We start from the raw sequence: 24,958 nt of genomic DNA on the forward strand, positions 1-24,958 counted from the left end.
GCAGAGCCTGTAAAAATCAAGACATCACAGAAACATTGTCTCATTTTATAATGGTCTGCCCTGCTCTTCAAGACGAGAGAAACATTTGCAGGACTTATTTCGAAAACGGAAATGAAACTCTGAGCGCAGAAGACAGATGGGCCCGGATCTTGTTGGGTCAAGACAAAAAGATGATCTTGATAATTTCTCATTTTTGGAACAAGATCATGGATACAATTTTCATAGGATGAACTAAAACAAAATGAGAAAATGTTAGTACATTGTCTAAATGTCTTCCAAAGATGAGTGGTAACACAAAATGAAAAGTTTAATTTTAAACTAAACCATTTTTAATAAAAAAATAAAAAAAATGTATCACCCATCTGTATCCTGTTACCACTTAACTGTCCTTGGCCTTTGTCCCTTCTCTTCTACAGACCACGGTTTTATTATCTAGATAGGGGCATAATGGATTAGTGACTTGCAAATCCAGTTATTCATCTTGGATAGCTTCACTAATACGCACTGACTATGTATAAACACAGTCAGCTCCATTTCAAATTAAAAGTTATTGTCATCATCTCTTCCAGCACTAACGTTTCCTCTAGGAAAGGGTATTTTTGAAGTTAAGACCTCCTCTTCTTCATAGAAGGCAGCTAGTGGGTCCTAGTGTCGCTGCATTATCATACTACCCACCGACTGGACTACACTCGCCCTTTGCACACACTGCATGCTAGAACTGGCTTCCTGAAGGCAAGACATATTCTACCACGTTGTAGCAGGCTGCTGAGTCCCAAGTCACCTCACTGTCACACTGCCTGTAACCTGCCATCCACCAACCCTTCAAATGAATAAATTGTCATTGAGGGCATCTTAAAACAATCTACTGTGCACAGTAGGGCTAAGAAGCTATTGTATGTGGTCAGTTAGGGCTATAAAAGAACAAATGACTTACCTCTGATAATGTTCTTTCTACTGGATGTTCCTCTGATGGATCCCTCATCTTTGATATACATATAGTGTGCTTGCAGTCTTGGAAAGTTTTTTGACAGCATCGGGCAGTGTGTGGTATCGAGCCGATGTCCCTCGATGGTTTCCATTCCTGCGCTGGGGCGTGATGTCGATAATGGCATAAATAGTACACACTGCATCAGTTGCCTCAGTTCTAGTTTTTCCCTCTTTCTGCACAGTCAACTGAGGATTATGAAAACTTTCATAGGTGTTGAAAGAGAGAAGTGTATTAAAACATTCACCCAAAGTCAGAGGGGTAGGATGGAGGGCAATGAGGAATCCATGGAAGGAACATCAAGTAAAAAGAACATTACTATGAGTAAGTAATTTTTTCTTCTGATGGAGTGTGACCTCCCACTGATTCTTCAACCTTTGATGAACTCCAATAGCAGTTTCATAAATGGCGGTGGGAGAAGTGCATTTTTAAAGGGAAATGTGGTGGGGGGCACTACGGTTTAAGCCCCAAACTCACATATGAAGTGTTGTGTAAATTACAAGATTTCAGTGTTAAATACTACTTTTGATGCAAAAGGGTATAGTCTCCGGGCCTGAGGAGACTCAACACAACTCTAGTTCCACCAAATCTGTTGTTCTCAACAGGTTACCCAATTGCACTCTCTGTGGACAAACGTCCTAAATTCTTCACATTCTTAGATACATACTTGTATAAATCCAAACTCAATGTTTAACAAACATATATACTGAAAAAAGAAATCTTTAGCCAAGGGGGCTTGCATGTAGTAAACTAAAAAAGATTGAGATTGGGTGTATCCCCACCCAACAACCTCAAAATGTAACCTCAAAATTATGTTTTCGGTCACTTTTGTTCATAGATCAACCATTTCCTCACAACATAAATCAGAAAAAATGTGTTAAGTTTTTACTATATTATTTTCTATAGACAAACTCCATTTTGGTTAACATAATTGCAGATGCGTTTCGGATATAACATCCATCATCAGGGCTTAGAATTGTATTTTCATCTCAACTTAGTAAAACAACATTATCATTTTCAACGGTAGACCTATAATACATAACATGTAAGAATTTTTACACTTTTAAAGTTGTCATTTGAAATCATCAAAATTCTATTCGAAAGATGCACTTGTTGCTATCAAATGTCACTTAACACTAACCTCAAACGCATATGGTTTGGCCTTGAAATATATCCAGCCTGTGTGACGAAATAAATAACAATTGTTTACCCCCCGGGTTCCTGTCACTTAAAATTTGTCATTCAGCCTCATGCATAGCATATTATGTAATAGTAGGGGTCGTACTCACCCAGTGTTAGCCGTTGCCGGGAGGATATTAGGTGGCCGGAGTATTACTCATAGAAGTTTCTCGTCACTCTGTAGAGGATTAAACATGGAGAAACCATGTTATGGGTAATGTAGCGTTGAAAGCATGCACATCTACGTAGCATAATACCATAAGTGTTGGCATGTGTCTATTGTTCGCAATTCAGTGGGAAGGAATCACTATGGCGGCAAAAGTAAACCAATCTGGAGAGTAACAAAGTATCCCTGGAAGATTAGAGTCCAACCTGCTGTAGCAGATTGCTTCACACATCATGGACTATACAATCTGTCACTTATTAGAAGGTAAAAACATATAGCAGGAATACCTTATCCATCTTAGTATGGGACTTAATGCTTACTGTTCATGGTTCTAAATGTAAAGTTAGACTTCCTAAGGGTTTGTGTTACTTACACGGAGGGCGGGCGAACAGCCGAAAAACGGCTTAATGCCCCGCTTCCATGTTAAAGATCCTGGTGGCCAATTTATCCCTGCTGGTGCATGGCTATACAACAAATGGGCAGCGGCCATCCATCTGCTGGGCACTCCAACACAAGAGCCAGAAACAACCAGCAAGATAGAGACACAGATATCTCGTTAGATTACACCTACACGACTCACTTAAGAAAGGTAGCAGCTGGCAATAATCGAATATATAAATCAATCATACCAGTGATTCCATCAAGTATGGTATGGATATTGATATTTTATTTCTAACCCGCTCATACATATCAGAGCGCGGCAAGGGAAAGGGAACAGGGGGAGAACAAAAAACAACGATCTTACTAGGCCCAGTGACATTGAGAACGCGCAAGTGCATGAGAAAAGGAGAGTGCGGAGCAAGGAGAAAAACAGATGAATAATAATAAACAAATACATTAATAAACAATAAAGGCAACAGACAATGGTAGTGCAGCCAGCAAGTGGCAAGTGCAGGATTTAAGGCAGCAGGCTGGGTAGGTCTGATAAGTGCAGGAACAAAAAGGGGGCAGGGAGGACTGTATGGGTACAGATACAGAACCCAGTTCAAAGAGGAAAGAGGAAAGAGGGTGGCCAGGTGCACAGTACCGAGGGAGGCAGAAGCAAAGAGGAAGGTCTTGAGATGCTTCCGGAACCAGAGATGGTTCTCCTCATGTTTTAGAGTGGTAGGGAGGCTGTTCTGGAGAGAGGCCCCAGCCGAAGACATATCTACCTCAGCTTGTTTCTTAGAGAAACAACTGACCCAGAGGGAGTTAGAGGTACAGGAGCGGAGACCTCAAGTTGGGAGGTATTTGAACAGGGATAGCTGAAGGTATGTTGGACCCAGGCCCCAGAAAACCTTGTGAACAATGCAGAGGGTTTTGAATTTAATCCTGGCATCCACTGGGAGCCAATGGAGAGATTTCAGAGCTGGAGAGATACGATCCCGGGGCTTGAGGCCAAGGACAAGTCTCTCAGTCCTGTTCTGGATAAGTTGCAAAGGGCGGAGAGTAGAGGCAGGTAGATTACCTAAGAGGCTGTTGCAATAGTCCAACCTAGAGAGAACCAGTGATTGGGACACAGTGAGCTTCTAGGGGAAGGAGAGGAAAGGCAGAGTTCATCTGAGGAGGTGCAGTAAGAACTTTGCCTTTTTTGAGACATCAGCGAATTGGGCGGAGAAGGAAAGTGTGGAATCAAAGGTGACACCAAGGTTCTTGGCCTTGCAGGTGGGGATAGGAGGTGGGCCAAGGGAGGCCGGCAAGAGAGTGAGGGGAAAGGATGGTGATGGAGTGTCGATGAGGAGGATCGCCATCTTGCTGGCATTTAGACAAAGATAGTTGGCAGCACACCAATTATACATTGATTAAAGTAAAGAATTCATGCTGTAGCTCAAGAGTTTCATGCCACATATGTGCACTTTTGGCCAGCTATCATTATGGATTCATATTGTGCAAAACCGCTCTTCCAAACTGACCATCCTGACTCGACAGTGTCCAAACAGGACTAAGTTGCAGCATTACAAATGTCCTGCAATCGTAGGCCTATTTAGAGGGCCGGTGTAGTTGCCATTCCTCTAGGGGAACAGGCCCTTCGATTTTCAGAAACATAATTTCCAGCCATAGAGTAACATTCTCAAATGCACAGAATGATCCAGAGTGACAAAGTTTGTTTATTAGTACCAGGCAAGGGACAATGAGATTGTAACATGCAATCTCATTGGCTCTCACCAGGGCGTTACCCGGGAATCCCTCTCCCCTTAATGTTCCTTCCTTTTTATCCCCGGCGGGGAGGAGGGGATTTGTGGCAGCCACTCAGCCAATGAGGAGGCTTGGAATAGGGTAATCCCTGCTCCGAGACACCACAAGGCTGGAGGCTGCCATCTTCCCCCTGCAGGAGATTGAGGTAAGTGCTGTTCCCTCCCAGCGTGTGCCCCAATCCAAAGTATCCCCTCCCCATCCTCCCAACCCCACTTACCTTTTTTTTTGCCCATTTTGGGAGTGGACGCGCTGGGAGCACTTCCGTCCCCAGCGTGTCCGCTCCCGATCCTCGACAGGCCATCATGGAAAGGAAGAAGGGACTACACGTAGTCCCTTGTCTGCTTTCCATGGTGGCCATTTTATTTGTTTACCTTTTTACATTAATTTCCAATGGCTGCCATGGAAAGGGAAAACAGACTTTGTTTTCCCTTCCCCGGCGTTCATTTTTTTGATTTTTTTTTTCTGTTACGAAACGCTGCAGCGTTTCAAAACAGAACAAAAATGCTCTTAGTACCCGGTAATGCTCTGAATGGCCGGGGTACTAACAGCAATAGGCAACGAGTAGGGTGGGCATTACCACTTCAGGTAATGCCCCAGGGCCTTCGTTAACTATGGGCCCTGGGGCATTACCTGAAGTGGTAATGCCCCCCCTGCTCGAGGCCTATTGCTTAAGTCACAGCCCGGCTTAGCCAGTGGCCAGTATAACCAATACAAAGTTGTTCACCTTGCCTGGCATTTGCCATCCTAGGAATATAAAAGCTAAGAGCCCTTTTAGAATCCAGCCTATGTAACCTCTCTTTCTCCTTAGAAGGGTGAGGGGGTGGATACAATTCTAGCAAGGTAGTTCATTTAGAGATACCACATTGGGAAGGAAGGAGGGACAAACCCTCAAAACTAACTTCTCCTTGGAAAATATAGTAAAAGGAGGTTTACATGACAAAGCTTGCAGCTCACTCATTCTGGAACAGAAGTGATGGCTACTAGAAAGATCGCCTTCAAAGTTAATAACCTGAGTGGACATGAATGGAGAGGTTTAAATGGAACTCCCATTTAAAAAGTTAATAGCAGCTTTAACTCCCACGGCTGGACAAGAAAGGCGACCGGTTGGAAAGTATTTTTCAATCCTTGAGGAATTAAATGACAATTTGCATCTTAAGGTAAGAGCCTTGCTCTGGAGTGCGTTTACAAAATGGATAATGCCACCAGGTAGCTCTTGACAGTAGGCACCTGCAGCAAAAATGTGTATTGCAAGCAAAAGGGTCAATATCTTTAGCTCTAAACCAGCAGCAAAACTTGTTCCAACAGCAGCCATATAGCGCTTTTGTTGCTGGTCTTCTGATCGAAAACAACACCGTCATCACATCTTCCGGGAAGTCCCAATCTTTGTACCTTAACCTCTCAGAAACCAGGTGTGAAGGTTCACAGTTCTGATTTCTAGGTGAAGAAGACAGCCTCCCTCTTGTGAGAGCTGGTGCACTCTCTGGGGAAGACTGAATGGGGGCAGATGGACATGTCTAGAAGCTCCAGGTACCATGTCCTGCTTGCCCGATCCGGAGCAATCAGGATCATGAACTTTCCGAACTTCCTCAACCTCCTGATGACATGAGGAATGACTAGGACGGGTGGGAATGTGTTGGAAAAGAGACACAGTCTTCCCACCCCACTAGGCGATCCTGAATAAGACACAAACATTAGAAAACACATTTGGGGAGCAGGGGGAGGAGGGTGCCCACAAATGGGGTGATCAATCGCTCTGATGCATGTATTAGAAGCTATAGAAGAGACACAAATGCAAATGCCATCTTAGACAAATGGCAGCCATCCTGGAACATGGGCCCAAGGGCGGCAAACAGTATAAGGTGCTTTAATATTAGGTCCCTCGACTGAGTGTGAACAACACTCCGACCCCAGCCAGGCCCCACACAGCCCATGAAATTCTCCATTGTTCCAAAGAGTTACAGGCCCTTGTACACGGGAAAGAATGTGCCCTGCAAGGTGATGAGAAGGGAGCAGTGCACCTCTTGGCAGTACCATCCTGCGAGACAGATAGCAAGACCCCATACCCCCAACGATCCCTGCAGAATAGCAACTAAATTATAGCCCAAAACTAAGGTGGAGGACCGTGAGCTGCTGATCTATCTGGGAGTAAGTGAAGTGTGTATAAGTTAGTGTGACCTCGGTTCTCCCCCTGAGCCCATCCCTGTATCTGCCTGGTGCATTGTTACAATCCGAAGAATAACATTGTACGTCAGAGTAGCTAATTAATTGTTAGGTCAGCTCCCCGTGGATGACGAGCCCAGCAGCACCCACGTGAACAAAGATGGACAGATGAAGATGGACCAATGGCCTGGCATCCGATATGGAGCAGGCCCTACAACTCTAGGACTCCACCAAAATGCATTATAGAACTGTACTAGATACGATGACGTCATTAGTGACGCTGTGTGTGCAGATATTGCATCACCCAAGCCAAAGATCCTCAGAACGTTCTTGTGCAGCAGAGTCCTTTGCAGATATTGTTTCTGTTTTGTGGGAATAAACACTTGTTACACCTTTGTAAGTGCATCTTTAGCCTTTTTTCCCTAGTGGGTTGTATTTTTTCTGTGTGAGCGTACAGGAGCCTGCCTTCAATACTTACAGGAGTGGAAATTCTCAAACCACTACGAACACGTCCCCCATAGCTCCTCTCTAATGAGATTCCCTTGAGCAGAACTGTTGATATTGTACATGAAAAGATCCCCTTGAGGGGTTCCCCAAAGGGTGAAGATCTCTAGAAAGACTCCCTGAGCTAACTCCTACTCGTGGGAGACGGTGCTGTCTGCATAGAGCGTCCCCGATCATGTTCTCTTCTCCGGCTAGGTGAACAACCGATAGACATTTCATTTTGAAGTGCCCAAAACCAGAGCTGCATTGCCTCCTGCACAGTGGTAGCAACCCTACACCACCTCTCATAATGAGGTAATGCATGGCCACTGGGTTGTCTGGCATTATCAGGAAGTTCTTCACTTGTATGAAAGGCAAAAAGGCCATCAGCTCTAGTTGGATTGCCCTCAGCTCTAAAAGATTTATGTATAGTCCGGATTCTGATGGGGACCAAAGTCCACTGATCATGAGATCACTCATGTGAGCTCCCCATCCCGAGTGATGAATCTGTGTCTACTCTTATCTCCGGCCATTGTTGCCAAAAAGATCCCCTCATAATCACATTCTCCTTGCCGGCCCACCAGAGGAGATCCTTTCCAACCTTGCTCAGGACCTGAAGGCCTGTCATCCTGCATGAGAATTGTGCCATTGATATTTGAGGGCCCACTGGAGGGACCTCGTTATTAAGTGGGCTTCAGGCACCAGAAAAATGTAGGATGCTATGAGGCTCAGCAACCTCAGAAAGTCGAATGCCACAACATTGTCAGGGCTGGGGCAATTGGCAGTGTTTTGGGGGTTTTGGGGGGAGTTAAGAGGGCTCTGGGGAGTCCAACCACCTTGTCCAGGCGTGTTCTCCTTCCATTTTGCAGAACAAAGGCCCAAGGAAGGAGAACCGCCCAGAGACTACATTGCCCAGCAGGCCATGCGCTTCACGGGCCTGCTGGGAGGAAAAGGACCACACGCGCGCTACTGCGCATGCGCGAGCCGCGCCCAGGGAGGAGCGCTCGTAATCCTGGCCATCGGCGAGAGAGGACGTGTTTCCCTCGAGCTCCTGCAGGCACGCCTACGCGGGGCACCGCCCGCCAGCTCTACCCCCGGCCCCGCGTACATGAAAGAGCTAAGTACAAGTCTTTTACTTAGACAGCTGATTTCTCCCGTGGGGAGTGAACGTGTTGCACGCTGAGGAATTATACTGTTGACGTTTTCGGAGGCACGACATTATTGCATGCAAAGCATGATACTAACCCAGAGTTGGAGTTAGCGTGGCGGTGAAGCAACCGCACCGTTAACAGATCTTTAACCCTTAGGGAACGTTCCGTTGGAACGGCAATTCCGCACGCACGTGCACTGACTTTGTTTTGCTATTTTCAGCTCATTTGCTTGATCGGATCGGTGAGACATATCACGCCTATCAACCACCCGAAAAGGCCGAAAGACCTAGAACTCCACAGAACATTGAGCTAAGTGCTTTAGCACCTCGTGTGCATGTTATTTGTTTGTTGCGACTTGCACAGGGTGTGGCGGGGAACATGTAATCTGCATATTGGTGGGGAGGCAACCACGATATGATGTGAGGTTGGTAGGGTTTGCCTTCATGAAGTAATGAGGGCACAGTTCATGTTTGAGAAGGCAGTGTGAAAATCAGTCAATACTAGAGAACACTGTTCTAGGTGCAAGCTGGTCAGAGGCTCCAGTACAAAGGCCTTCAAGGAGAATTTCAGTGAGTGATGTTAGTGTGAAAGTGTGTGTGCGAAGTCAACGCCTACAACCATCCGCAAGAGGAGCCTTGGAGCCGAGGAGCATGTTTCCCTGAAACCCCCTTTCCCATCCATTGTGATACCCTAAACCTCTCTCCGGTTATCCTGAACTCCCTCTACCCATCCATTCAACGAACCCTAACCCTCTTTCCCCAGAGGGTTGCGGTGGCCTGCGGTTTTCATTTCCCAGGTGCCAAGACCCAATGGGGAGGGAGGAGTTTGTGCTGCCTCTGCGCCTGTCAAGAGGAGTAAGGATCTGACAGAATTACGAGCCCACGTATTCTTCGGCGCCTAGGCAGCACAATCATGGCAGATGTAGTAGCCCTTCTCCAGGACCTCAAGGCTGAATTGGCAGCAACCAGGCAGGACTATCAGAACTTAGCAGGTCAAGTCCATACCCTGACTATCCAGACTCAGGCCAAAGCAACGCCCTTGCCCAGACAACCCCCACCAGTGCCAGTACAAGTGCAGGTAGCCACGGAACCATCCCTGCCCCTTGCTGCACCCGAAAGATACCATGGGGACCCACAGAAATTTAGCCAGTTCATCATGCAGTGTCAGTTGCATTTTTTGACCAAGCCAGGAATTTTTAGAACCGCACAAGCCCGCACAGCATTCGTAATATCCTATCTCACGGGGGATGCAGCTTCTTGGGCAACACCACTGGTTCGCAAAGACGATGCCTTATTGTACAACTGGGACACCTTTGTAGATGAATTCGGTAAAATATTCAACCGTAGGGCTGCAACATTGATTAAAGATCGAGAATTGCTGACACTGAGGCAAGGAAGCAGAGACCTGGTTTCGTATGTCACGGCTTTCAATCGATTGGCTGTGGAAACTGATTGGCCCCAGGAAAAGAGAATGGCCCTGTTCTATCAGGGTCTACGGGAGGATTTGAAGGATTTAATCGCACAAGTAGACCCCCAACCAGAAGACTGTTCCACCATGATTGATCTGGCATTACGATTAGATCAGAGACAAAGTGAACGTCGCCAAGACCGTCGTAAATGGGACAGTAAGCCTATGGTTCGGCTAGACCAACAGAAAAACTCCAAGTTATCCGAGAAGGGAACCGAGGAACCGATGCAGATTGGAACCATACGAGGCCCCTTAACTAAGGAGGAGAAAGAGAGAAGAAGGAGAGAGAAATTATGTCTTTACTGCGGAAAGTCGGGCCACTTCGTCCGAGAATGCACCAATAAACCATCCACCAAAGGAACCCAGTTGGGAAACGCCCCAGCTCGTCCGTGAGGGGGGTGAGGGCGAGCGAATCTGAAGATACCCCAAAGATGATAGCAAATGTTCATCACACTCCGTCAGCTCACATTATGCTGGCTGGCCATCTGGAAGTACAAGGAAGGCGCATACCAGTGTCACTGATGGTCGACTCAGGGGCCACTGGTAATTTTGTAGACGATCAAGTAGCTAAAGAACTAGGACTTTCATTGGTAACCAAAGAACAGCCAGAGCAAGTGAAATCAGTGGATGGATCACCGTTGGTTTCAGGCCCAATTACTCAGCATACACAGCCCATGCAATTAAAGTGTGGGAAGGGACATCAAGAAAGTATTGAGTTTGATGTGATTTCTGCACCACAATTTGGATTCATTTTGGGCCTAACTTGGCTAAGACTCCACAATCCAGCCGTGGATTGGGCCGCAGGAACTCTGCAGTTCTCGTCAATGCATTGCCAGACTAATTGCAGTGTGGGGCAGTGTCGTCCCCACTACGTAGGAGGCAACACAGAAGTGGTTTTACCTGAAGAGTATGTAGAGTATCGGGATGTCTTCAGTAAGGTGGCCGCCGAGACTTTACCACAACACAGGCCATTTGACTGTCGCATAGACCTAGAAGCGGGCGCTGTGCTACCTTGTAGCAGAATATACGCACTCACAGAAGCCGAGAATGAACATCTGAAGGAATACATCGAAACCAATTTAGCAAACGGCTTCATACGACATTCTACGTCCCCGGTATCCTCCCCTTTGTTTTTCATACCAAAAAAGACGGGAGACCTGAGGACGTGCATCGATTATAGAGCGATAAATCGTATTACCATCAAAAACCGTTACCCGTTGCCCTTAATCCCAGTGTTGTTGGACCAAGTACGAGGATCCACCGTATACACGAAGTTGGATCTGCGAGGCGCGTATCATCTGGTGCGCGTCAGAGAGGGCGACGAATGGAAAACGGCCTTTCGGACCAAGTTTGGTCTGTACGAATATCAGGTCATGCCCTTCGGGCTGTGTAACGCCCCAGCAGCATTCCAGCACTTTTTAGACGAGGTGTTACGTGGTTACTTAGATGTCTTTGCCATCGTGTACATCGATGATATCTTAATCTATTCTCGCAACGCTGCTGAACATCAGGGCCATGTGAAGGCTGTCTTACAGAGGCTACGGGAACATAAGTTGTATGCCAAGCTTGAGAAGTGCCAATTTCATCAAACCACAGTTGAATTCCTAGGATTTATCCTGTCACCTCAAGGCATCACAATGGATCAAAAGAAAGTGCAGGCCATTGCCAACTGGCCCTCTCCGAGTTCAGTGAAGGACATTCAAACGGTGTTAGGATTTGCTAATTTCTACCGCCGGTTTATTGACGGTTTTGCCAAGAAGGTCCAACCCATTACACAACTACTACGAAAAGGAGTTCCGTTTCAATGGAACGAAAAGGCTGAAGCAAGTTTTCGCACTTTGAAAGAAGCGTTCGTGACAGCACCAGTGTTGCAGCATCCGGACCCTGCTAAGCCTTACGTCATAGAGACCGATGCATCTAGTTATGCGGTGGGTGCTATCTTGTCGCAGCGTGACAACAATGGGCAATTACACCCAGTCGCTTACTATTCGCGAACATTGTTACCGGCAGAACAAAATTATGTTATTGCGGACAAGGAATTGTTGGCTATTAAGGTGGCCTTCGATGAGTGGCGTCATCACCTCATGGGAGCCCATCATCCCATTACCATCTATACCGACCATCGTAATTTACAATTCTTGAAATCCGCCAGGGCGCTTAGTCCACGACAACTCAGGTGCGCCATGCAGTTCTCAGAATACGACTTCGTCGTCACATATCGACCTGGAGTAGAAAATCGAAAAGCAGACATACTCTCTAGGTATCCAGAGGCAAATTCGGCTCTATCAAAGACCATAGAAGAACCCAAACCAATTGTGGACCCGGCACGAATAATTGGAAGTGTGGTGGTAGACGCCATATTTGAAAAAATCCGAAAAGCCATGTCAGTGCAAGATCTGGTGCAATGGGCTAGCAGGAATCAAGAGCAAACTATCAAGGAAGGGTTACCATTTCACAAATCAGCGCTATACTTACCTACTATACCGCTTCGACAACAAGCCATCAGGTGGTGCCACGACTCCCCTTTCGTGGGTCATCCGGGAACACTGAAAACCAAGGAGCTAATCATGCGTCATTTCTGGTGGCCTAGTGTACAAAAAGACGTGAAGCAATATATATCAAGATGTGAAACCTGTTTGAGAAACAAAACTGAGCACAGAAAACCTGCAGGTCTGTTGCAACCCCTTCCAACTCCTTCGGCACCATGGCACACGGTATCGTTGGACTTAATTGTCGAATTGCCACCAAGTCGGGGGTTTACAGCTATACTGGTTGTTGTGGACTACTTAACCAAAATGGCTCATTTCATACCGTGCAAAGGCACACCAACAGCCAGCATGTTAGCAAACTTGTTTTTACAGAACGTGGTACGGCTTCATGGTATACCGTATGGGATAGTTTCAGATCGTGGACCTCAGTTTACTTCGCGATTCTGGCAGGCTTTTTGCAAAACAGCAGGGATTGAGATTCGGTTGTCCACCAGTTACCATCCAGCAACAGATGGTCAAACCGAGAGACTTAATCAGACGTTGGAACAATATTTGCGTTGTCTAACTCAAGGAAAAGAACACGAATGGGCAGAAGTAATTTGGTTGGCCGAACTGGCTTACAACAACGCCGTGCATGCATCAACTAAGGTCACCCCGTTTTATTGTGCTTATGGCTACCACCCACGATTTCACCCTGTGCGCTGAATCTCGCTAAAGCCACTTACAAACACCATGCTGACAAGAAAAGGAGACCAAGTCCACCATACCAGGTGGGGGATCAAGTGTGGCTTTCGACACGCAATCTTCATCTACAGGGTTCCCGCAAATTTAGCCCTCGTTTCATTGGCCCATTTCCGATTAAAGCTCTGGTTGGCCCTGTGGCAGCGAAGTTAATCTTACCCCCATCCATGAAAATACACCCGGTGTTTCACATCTCATTACTCAAACCAGCCCCAGCTTCTATAACATCCAAGAAACCTCCTCCGATCTTGAGAGACGGCATTCCAGAATATGAAGTCCACAACATCCTAGACTCACGCCGTAAACAGGGATCACTCTGGTATTTGGTGGACTGGAAGGGGTATGGCCCGGAAGACCGCTCATGGGAGCCCGCTAGTAATGTTCATGCTCCTCGGCTCCTCCGCCAATTTCATGTGTTACACTCCACTAAACCAGGACCTACTGGAGGGAGGGGGAGTACTGTCAGGGCTGGGGCAATTGGCAGTGTTTTGGGGGTTTTGGGGGGAGTTAAGAGGGCTCTGGGGAGTCCAACCACCTTGTCCAGGCGTGTTCTCCTTCCATTTTGCAGAACAAAGGCCCAAGGAAGGAGAACCGCCCAGAGACTACATTGCCCAGCAGGCCATGCGCTTCACGGGCCTGCTGGGAGGAAAAGGACCACACGCGCGCTACTGCGCATGCGCGAGCCGCGCCCAGGGAGGAGCGCTCGTAATCCTGGCCATCGGCGAGAGAGGACGTGTTTCCCTCGAGCTCCTGCAGGCACGCCTACGCGGGGCACCGCCCGCCAGCTCTACCCCCGGCCCCGCGTACATGAAAGAGCTAAGTACAAGTCTTTTACTTAGATTTCTCCCGTGGGGAGTGAACGTGTTGCACGCTGAGGAATTATACTGTTGACGTTTTCGGAGGCACGACATTATTGCATGCAAAGCATGATACTAACCCAGAGTTGGAGTTAGCGTGGCGGTGAAGCAACCGCACCGTTAACAGATCTTTAACCCTTAGGGAACGTTCCGTTGGAACGGCAATTCCGCACGCACGTGCACTGACTTTGTTTTGCTATTTTCAGCTCATTTGCTTGATCGGATCGGTGAGACATATCACGCCTATCAACCACCCGAAAAGGCCGAAGGACCTAGAACTCCACAGAACATTGAGCTAAGTGCTTTAGCACCTCGTGTGCATGTTATTTGTTTGTTGCGACTTGCACAGGGTGTGGCGGGGAACATGTAATCTGCATATTGGTGGGGAGGCAACCACGATATGATGTGAGGTTGGTAGGGTTTGCCTTCATGAAGTAATGAGGGCACAGTTCATGTTTGAGAAGGCAGTGTGAAAATCAGTCAATACTAGAGAACACTGTTCTAGGTGCAAGCTGGTCAGAGGCTCCAGTACAAAGGCCTTCAAGGAGAATTTCAGTGAGAGTGATGTTAGTGTGAAAGTGTGTGTGCGAAGTCAACGCCTACAACCATCCGCAAGAGGAGCCTTGGAGCCGAGGAGCATGTTTCCCTGAAACCCCCTTTCCCATCCATTGTGATACCCTAAACCTCTCTCCGGTTATCCTGAACTCCCTCTACCCATCCATTCAACGAACCCTAACCCTCTTTCCCCAGAGGGTTGCGGTGGCCTGCGGTTTTCATTTCCCAGGTGCCAAGACCCAATGGGGAGGGAGGAGTTTGTGCTGCCTCTGCGCCTGTCAAGAGGAGTAAGGATCTGACAACATGTTGGGCATTTTGAAATCTCGTTTCGATCTGCAAGATATGCTGAGCCCCCAACTTGGTCGTTCAAGTCTTCCCAGAGGAAGAGTCCAGTACTGCTCCAATGAATTGCAGCTTTTGACAAGGTGTTACCTAGGACTGATTGAAATTGAGAGAGAATCCCAGTTTGTGAAGAGTGTGGCAGGTGCTGTTGAGATGTTCCAGAGCCTGTTTGGGAGAACAAGCTCTGATCAGCTAATCGTCTATGTAGGGAAACATGTGAATCACTCTCCTCCTTAGATTTGCTGCTACCACCGTCATCCACTTGGTGCGGACGGAGCCCGAAAGGCAGTACTCAAAGCTGATAGTGAGAAATACCAATGGCGAACCTCAGGTATTTTCTGTGCTTGGGATGTATCGGCATATGAAAGTAAGCATCCTGATCGAGTGACACCATCCAATCCTGTAGCTGAAGGCACTGCAAAAGAGGGACTATCTTGAATATGTCCTTCCTGACGAACTTGTTCAAGCGTCTCGGGTCAAATCAGGCCGCAGTCCACCCTCTTTCTTGGGAACCAGCAAATAGGTGGAGTACCAACCTTGGTATTGCTCTGCCACAGGTACCCTTTTCCACTGTACCTTTGCCAACTGAGAGAGCATCTCCTGTAGAATGAGCGTATCTGGTTCCCGAAGTGATTGCTCACTTGGTGGACAATCCGGAGGCCTTTCCAGAAATGGGACATGATATCCTAGGCTACTTTCTGAAGTGCCCATGCATCTGAAGTAATGAAACACCATTGTCCATATGCTGGGTCAACCTGCCTCCCACTGGGGTTCTGTGAGCAAAGTGCTCAGAGAGATTTGGGGTCTGTGGCAGAGGGCAGTGAGGAGGCGGCTGCCTGTGCAGTTTTTTCTCCACATCCTCTAGCAGCATGTGATCACCTACTTTGTCCTCTTTGGTTGGCCTGACCTCTTCCTCTTTGTCCAAAGGATGAGTAATAATGAAAGGACTGACCTCTCCAAGCTTAAATAGGTGGATGCTGCTGTTGTTGAGGCCGACAAATGGCTGCTCCCAAAGATTTCACAGCCACTTTAGAAGCTTGAAGCTTCTCGAAGCTGTCATCACTTTTCGGTCAAAATAGGTTGCACCCATCAACGGGCATGTACACAAGTCTTGACTGGACGTCAGGAGCAAATCCAGACTTGCGCAGCTATGTAACCCTCCTGATGACTGCACCTGAACCCATAGGTGCGTGAAGCCCTGACTGAAGTGATTGGCATGCTGCCTCATTGCCATCACTAATGATGTTATTAAAACCACCCATCACTCCTTCAGGTATGTTATCTGCCGCCTGGGAAATTACATTCCAAAGAGGGTATATATATTTAGGCAAGGCACAAGATGCATCAATGGCCATGCTCCCAGCAGAGAATACCCTTTTTGCTAATGCATTGTATATTTTGTCATCCCCATCAGATGGGATGGTTGAGTAAGCAGCTGCCCTTGGAGTGGAGGTAGCTGCCTGCACCACCAAACTTTCTGGAGTAGGGTGCCTGGAAAGAAACTGTGATGATTATATACAAAACTGGCACAATGTTGGAAACAGCATTGCAAAGTACACTAACCTGTACTTGAGGCAGCAGTAAGTAAGAAATAAGAAGCCACCTGGTTATCCCTTTCCAGCCTGTGGCAATGTTTGCCAGGACGGAATGAGACCCCCAGGGAAACCCTCTGGGGAAGAAAACCCAGATTAGTTCTTGCTGAAGTGGCGCTCTTCTAGGCGTTGGTAGTGAAGGATGTCACGTAGTAGCAAGAGGCACAGCCTCTTCTTACAGATGCTGTCAATGCAAAGCAGAGTGTTAATTATGAGGATTTACAGTTCATTATTAATGAAAATCTGGTTACCCTTTGAATGGTGAACCTGTGAGTGATTGCTGAGCCAGGATGGATTCTGGAAACGTGATGGCTGTCAGGATGTGTTGAGGTGAGGACGGGATATGAAAGCCTGTAACTGAGTGAGAGCGAGTGGGGAAATAGGAGAAAGAGGATGAAGCAAGGATACAATGAAACCTAACGGGCGCGTCCTTCTCATACACTGTGCAAGTGGCACTGTGGCTGGTAATTCAGTGAAGAGGACGCAAACTTCCGGGTTGGTTTGGAAGTATTGCCCGTTGTCTTAGCAACAATGGCGAATGAGTAATTCCTAAAACGGGACTAGACTATTAATTCGGGGGACACGGCTGATGAAAGTATGTAATATGAGAAGGGGAGACGTACCGAAGGAGACTCGATCTGTGTGGATGTTTGTATGGTTGACAGGATACGATTGGAATGCGTGAGGATTACGATGGTTAGAAGAGTCCTGGCGATAGAGAAAAGATCAGAAATGATCACATGGTAATTCTTAAGAGACGATGTGAGAGCTATGGGTATGAACTTACGGAGCGTGGTACAATGGAGAGTGGCAACGCGTCAAGGTCCTGTTTGGAACGCCAGATAATCCTTCCCTGGCAATAGGGGCAGAGCCAGCCTCAGAGCAGCATGGATAGAGGCTGGAATGCTTCTGTGGATAAGGGCCGCCATGTTGGAAGAACCATAAGAGACAGAGCTAACCTGTCTCCAGCAGTGCCGATAGACCAGCGCTGCCTGTGGGACATGACAGCATGCCCCCTCCGAAAGGCAGAAGTGCCCAGCCTCCCAGGATGAAGACGGTGAAATCACCGGACCAGCCAAGGAGCATGAACAGTAGAAGCGGGTTCCCACATCCGCTCAGCAGGGGAATACCCCTTCCAATCTATGAGATACTGCAAAACGCCCTGATAACGGGAATCGCAGATCCCACCCACCTCAAACTCAGGACCCGAAGAGGTAGACACAGGAGAGGGTCGAGAACGGACACCCTCTTGGAAACAATCCAGAACATCCCTTTTGAGCACAGGGTAATTCTTAAGAGACGATGTGAGAGCTGTATGGGTACGAACTCATGGAGCGTGGCACAATGGAGAGTAGCAACGCGTTGAGGTCCTGTTTGGAACATCAGATAATCCTTCCCTGGCAACGGGGGCAGAGTCAGCCTCAGAGCAGCATGGATAGAGGCTGGAATGCTTCTGTGGCTACGAGCTGCCATATTGGAAGAAAAATAAGAGACAGAGCTAACCTGTCTCCAGTGGTGCCAGATAGACCAGAGCCGCCTGTGGGACATGACAGAAACTGGTTCAATGGAGGATGGCCTATATGTTCTCACCAACTCCTTATTAACAGCAGGAGTGGTGTCAGGCTTTTGCCAGTTCAATCAATAATAAGTTTATTTGGATACAAAGTGTCTATAAACAGCAAATTCAGGATCAAAATACATAAAACAATACAAAGTTCAATTATACATTTAAAAAATCTGTCATATAAACTTACAAACATTACATATAAAAGAAGATAAAAGAGTGCATGTGTGTATTCCGATTAGTATCCACCAAGAGGCCTCCAGATTGATGATTAGATTTTCAAAGTTTGGTCAAAATGTGAGAGATGAATTTAGTTCTCTGATGCCAAGCCTTTCTCAAATAGTCCACCAAACCAGAAGACACTGGCATTGTGGCAGCTGAAAGCAGATAACAAAGCTGGCCGAGCCTGTGACATGCCAGCAGACCTGGGAATTGGCAAGAGTGTTTGCCTTCTTAGATCTGTATAATATGGACAAAACAACACAAAATGTAAAATATCCTCCACTGGCCACTGACAACAGGGGCAGGTTGTAGGCTGTACATTGTGAGACCAGCTTTTTGTTCAAGCCCCTAACCATAGGCAGTCAAAACGGGCTTGAGTCAAAGCCCAGAGGTCTGAGGGTTTGTCACTGTGGAGCAAGTACGGCTCAATAGCATCTGCAGTTGTTAAAACAATGTGCCTTCTGTTTGCAGAATTGCCTTAGGTTGTGGACTCCCTATTAAACACAAGAATGGATTTAAACATTTGCTTGTAAGCCCTTACTGCACAAGGAGTCAAAAAGGTTGGAGGGCAGATAAGGCTAATACAGTTGAACTGTCCGATAAATTTCTGGATATATATGAGCCACAGAATTTTCTTTACAGCTGGGCTTCTCACCAAGGCTCTTATGATCTTATGTGAGGGACTGGCTTTCTGATTTGACCATAATGCCAGCCAGTGCGAGACAGGGGCCAGTAGCCACTCATCAGCAATGTGTGGGTACCCCAGTTCCAAATGTGTACCATAATTTGGCGAAGACTGCGGTAACCCAAGTAGTTTCTTAAGAAAAGAGTTCTCAACATTTTCAATATTTGAAATCTTTTCCATGCCCCACAATGTGCCCCCATAATTAGTAGCAGTTTTAGTTTGTGCCCTGTACACTACAAGGATTAGCTTGATTGGATGCCCTACACAATTATGTTAAAAACAGGACAAGCCCCCAAGAGCCTGTCTCATCCTCATAAATTGTTTACCAACATGGCCGAACACTCCACTTTTAATTCGCTCTATTTCTTTATACTCTTTATTTTGGTCTTCACTCAAAACCCATTTTCTTCAATCTGACATACAGGGTGGATTGCTCTTATATTGTTATTGTCATTTCAGTTGGCGCTATTTATACCATCATCGACATTACGCACGAAGACATGAATGGAAACCGTTGAGTGACACCGACTCGATGCCACACAGTGCCCTCTGTGGTCTAACATTTTTCCGAGACTGAAAGCAGGATATTGGTTTATCAAAGATGAGGAATCTGTGGGAGGACACAATCCATTGGAATGTTACTTTTAACTTACATACTTTAATTTTCCTTAATAGGTTAAAATGTCACAGTAGTAGGCATGAGTATGGCCAAGATAAATGGATGTGGGAAAGCATTACTGTAGTGTAATTTGTCATTTGTATAGCGCCTTTATCCCATTGGTATGCTCAAAGCGCTGTAGGTGAATGCCCTTGGGTACCGTAGTCTGAGGTTTGGGAACATTGATCAGAGGAGTTTACAATAAATGTTTCCATTTTAGCAGTAGTGAAGTTGGGTAGGGGTGGCCAGGTCCCTACTAGCTCCTCATATCGAGCTGGCAAGTGGATGGGTGCTTTGAAGTTGGCAAGAGTAGTAGACTCATTATGTATCCAGCTATACCGAATTTGTGTCATGGGGCATAGCTGCATTCTAATGGCAGATATGTTGTGCGATGTATCGTTGGGAGTGGTTTAAGGTTGCAGATGTGCGCGGGTGGGTGGGCTTACCTTCTGCTATCTTCCATAAGCATGGAGTGTGATAGGTACCCGTGTGCGCCTCCAGCTGGCTTCTTTGTTTGGTAGAATGTGGCATGGACTCTCTCCTATGTTCTGCTGGAGATTGTTAGATTATTCTTACCGTCGTTTGATGATTACATGGAGGTTTTTTGCTGCTCCGGCCTGCCTGAAATTGTTGACTGGCTCTAGAGGGCAGGGTTTGTCAGGATGCTAGGGGTAATAGCCATGTCTTGAGGGCACGGCCGGAAGGCCAAGTGCTTCTTTATGCACCGGCTTGGACGGAGAAGGAGGCGCCTCCTATTCTAATCGGTTTGAAGGTGGGAGTCACAAGGAGGAATCTGGTTTCTGTTGGGATGGTAGCAGGTGATTTTCTACTGAAGGTATTCTGGCACTGTCTTGTGGAGGGCACGTGTGCGATGCACATGGTTTTGAAAGCGGCCCGTCATCCGACTGGGAGCCAGTGGAGGAAAAAGAGGGCAGGGGTGATGTGCTCTCTGGCATCAAGGGCAAGGAGCAGCCTAGCTGTGAAGTTCTGGACCCTTCAGAGCTCTCTGAGTGATAGTCGGGGGCACCCAGGTAGAGGGAGTGGGTGTAGTCTAGGCAGGAGAGGACAAGATAGCAGTGACTGTGCGGGTAGGAGTGGTAAGGGAAGATGCATCTGAGAATGCAGATGTGTAGGTAGCAAGATTTAGACACAGTGTTAATGTGCTGTGAAGGTATCAGGCCTGTGTCCATGGTGCAGCCCAAGTCTTACACTGTGGTGGATGGAGCGGGGAGTGGGATGAGTGGGGGAAGACCCTAGGGAAGGTGGCCAGGTGGTGGGTTGGTGGAAGAGAGCCATCTTTCCCACACACCATGATTTCTGTTTTTCTGGGATTGAGAAGGAGGTGTTTGGCTGTCATCAACGGAGATGTCTGTGTGGAGACGTATTTGAAGATCTTAAAGTTGATTTGGGTGTCGTCTGCATAGTTCAAACAGGAGAGGTTGTTGGAGCGGATAAGTGCAGGGAGAGGGCTCGTGTAGAGGTTGAAGAGAAGAGGCGATAGGCAAGCGCCTTGTGGATCTCCGTTGTTTCCGGGGTGAGCAGTCTAAGTGAACGGAGAGAGGTGGGTGATTTGGTATCTGTTGGCAAGGAATGAAGAAATACACCTTGGTGCTGTGTCCCTTATGCCGAGGGAGTGGAATATCTCGAAGACCGCCGAGAGGTCGAGGAGTAGGAGTGCGGCACAGCCCTGTGTCTGCTGTGTTTTTTTATGGAAATTAGGGATGACTCAATTGCAGGGAGTAGTTTGAAGCCAGACTGGGCGAGTTCAAGGAGGTGACTGGATGCAGTGAAAGTGCAGAGCTGGAAGTAGGCCGTTCGTCCAGTGAGTTTTGCTAAGAAACAGGTGTTAGAAATGAGTCTGGATTCCAAGATGGCCACCGTGCATTAAGCTTTGTACGTGGGGGCTCCGTCCCATTCTACAGCTGCTGCACGTCCCCAGAGCAAGAGGTCCAGCTGAGCAGCCTGTCACGACCCGTGACCCAGAACCCACTGGCATGGTCACATGCCAGGTAGGGTTAGGGCTTGGGTTTCATCTGGGCCCCAAGGGCCTTGCATTGTCACCGGAGACTCTCCTGGAGTCAGTCGTGGCGCCTTTGACGCCAGGCTCATATTTGGAATGGGACTTGAAGGGACTACTTTTCATATGGAGGCCTGCAGCCAGCATGGAGGCACCCACACAGTCTAGTCTCTAAGAACCAGACTGTGCGGTGCAGTGTTTTAGGGTATGGTAGCCTGGACTACTTTACCTGGACTACTTTACAGGGTAGGCTATATAAACCACACCCAAGTAAAAGAATGTGCTTCGCGTTATTCTGCAGCCAGCAGCGTAACGCTCACCGTGTTCAGAGACCAGCACCCGGCGTTCCTGGAATCGCGGACCTGCAGAGGAGACAAAAGAACATTATTAGCAGTTCCAGCTTACCTGCAGTCTTCCATCCTTCGATCCCAGCTGCTCGCGGTCTTCCATCTCGTTGGCAGCATCTTCAGGACATCGCGCTCGCACCGGAAAAAGCACCTGGGGAGGAGAGAAAAAGGGACAACGTTAAACAGGTTACTCATGGCAAGCTCAGCAGTATCCAAAATCTCCTCACCTGGCTGGGCATATCTTGGCCGGTTCCGCTCCGGAAACCACCGCACGCCCAGAAAGACCATTGTAACCTGAAAAGGAATAAAGAATACAGGTTAGCGGGGGGTGTGGCTAGCAGCAGAGCGATGAGGACGTGAGTCCCGGGAGCTCCTGTAACCGTGGCAAAAATCCTGCAAAAACAGCCTGACTTGTGTGGCAAAAGCAAAAGATACGCATATCCTTCGGAAGAGAACTATCCCGAGTGCCAGTGGACGAAACTTTGGCCCAAAACGCGCTCCCCTGAATGAGTTCAGAGCTGCAGAGAGGAGCCGGGTTGGTGGCGGCACCATGCAGACGAAATGGCCGTGCCTGGCACACTGAAGTCCTCCGACTCCCAATTTCTCTGCGCCAGCACGTGAGCACAAGCCCACCTGTATCTGGCCGAGGAGAAGGAACAGCAGGACAAAACACACTCACAGCCTGCCAGAATCGCCTGACTGATGGGGAGAAGTGGAAGACAGTCCGCCTGGCACTGTAGCGAGCATACGAGCATAGGTGCCTCGCGAGGGAGGCGGAGGTCGAGAGGGACCCACCAAAGCAGACGCAGCCTGCACCAACGAAGGGGGATCCCCCCTAAGCGGTAGAGCCCATGCTCCGACGTCGGCCTGCAGCGGTGAACAGAACTTCCAAACAGCCCAGCGGGTGCACGGCACGGCCCAGCTAGAGGCGATCGCAGAGGGCGGAGGGGGTGCCACGGAGGCGAGACAGCGCGTAACGTTGCACACCCGGAGCAAGCGACGACACGGACAAAATGTATTGCTCTCCCCCAAAGTGCAGTGCCTCCCTTCTCTAAAAACACGCTCCATGGAGAACAGTAGCAAACCATAACAAAGTTAGCTTTGCCAGCACAAATGTCCTTGACTGCATACCAGGTTTGGAAAGCATGTTTTTCTCAGCACCGTGAATCTAACACTCAGCAAAATGTGTGCAGCTTTTCACTGCGGCACAAAGTAAATATCCATCATGGCTCCGAGCGCTCCCAGAATGCATAGCGCACCAGCGCCATTTTAGATCAAGCATAACACACAGACACCTAACTATCGAGAACTATCGTCACCCACGATGGGTAAGGACAAAACCAAAAGGCTGACCTCCCAGAGTCAGATCGACCAATACACCTCCCGACAGCAAACAGCCAGCAGGAAAACGCTCAACCAGACCGCATGGCGGGAACAGAAGGCACAACATCGCTTAAAGACATTATGGTGGCCATAGCAGACTCGCGCGTCTCCATGGAGCAAAGAAAATTGACGGCATCAGCATGGACGTCTCCCTCCTTCGACACGATCTCCAAAAACTGTCTTCACGCACCGGGGAGGCTGAGCAACGCATATCTGGTGCGGAGGACGGAATAAGGAATGTAGATCAGCAACTGACCAGAGTCATGACCCGCCTTAAAACCATGGAGGAGAGAATAGACGAGAGTGAGGGGAGATCCAGGCGCAATAATGTCAGAATCTTGGGGCTTCCGGAAAAAGCACAGGGCCCGAACATGGAGCTATTTCTGGAGCAGTGGCTCACAGACATGTTCAGGGAAAAAACGTTCTCTAACTTCTTCTCAATTGAGCCTGGCGCCCCTTCGCGTACGGTGATAGCTATATTGTTGAACTATCGTGATCATGACGCACTGCTCCAGTCATCAAGAGCAAAGGGCACCCTTACTTACAAAGGATCCAAAATAGCATTCTTTCCGGACTACACCAGGGACGTACAGAAAGCTAGACAATCTTTTGACCATCTCAAAAAGCAACTGCAATCCCTAAATGTGAAATACGGCCTAATGTGCCCCGCCCAACTCAAGATATACCATGAAGGTAAAACGGTCCATTTCACGGATGCCAAAGAAGCGTGGAAATGGGCAGAACAAAACAGAGGGGGACTGGATTGCGGCAAGAGGCAACTGAAACACAAACAGAACACCCAAAGCCCGCCCGAGGCCCAACCACCGGAGCAACAACCGTCGGCACCGGGAATCGTACCACAACTGCAGGAATGAGTGTACTGCGACCTGATGCATGATTAAGCAGAAACACACGACACCCTGTAGTACAGGGCCTAAGGTACTGTGCGTAACTACACTGTCGAACACATGACCTTGTTAAGCACGAAGTAACACATAGTTAAGCGGCCAGGCGGAAGTCCCCCCCTTCCCCTCGTGTGATATCCTGGGGTTCCCACTGACACACGTCACGAACCAACAGATCGGGAAACACCCATAAGAAGTCCATGTGCCAGTTGCCCTAACGAAGCCACCGTTTTCAGAGGTTAGCGGCCGAAGGCACTAGTGGTGCTACCCCCAGCTGCACGCCACTAGGGGACTCCACCTAGACCTAAACTAAGTTCAGTGCATGTAAGGTGTCCAGGTGACACCTGAGGTTCTTATGCTCGGGCGACCGATGCTTCTAGTTGGGAGGAGTATATGGAGGGGGTTAAAGGGTTTGTTAAGTTTAGCAGCAGAAGGGACCAATCAATCACAATGCACATCATGGCTAGGTAAGATAGCCATACCCCAGGGGCTCAAAACCGTCCAGCGTACATCGCCACCGATAGCAGCACACGCCTCTCCCACCACACGTAAAGATGGCTGCACATAGCACCACCACAAACGCTTGCAGAACACTCAGGTTCATGACATGGAACGTCAACGGCCTTGGCAACGCGATCAAGCGCCGACTGGTATGCCAATTCCTGAAGAGACGGGAGTCAGATATAGTATTTCTGTCTGAGACCCATCTCGCAGGCACAGAATGCACCCTTTTTAAACGCACAAATTACAAGCTGGCACTCCACTCAGGCTTCACGATGGGCTCAAGGGGTCTCATGATACTGGTACACAAAAACCTGCCCTTCCATCTCGTCTC

The sequence above is a fragment of the Ambystoma mexicanum genome, chromosome 5q (genome assembly GCF_040938575.1).
Source record: "Ambystoma mexicanum isolate Mex_15411 chromosome 5q, UKY_AmexF1_1, whole genome shotgun sequence".
Lineage (NCBI taxonomy): Eukaryota > Metazoa > Chordata > Amphibia > Caudata > Ambystomatidae > Ambystoma > Ambystoma mexicanum.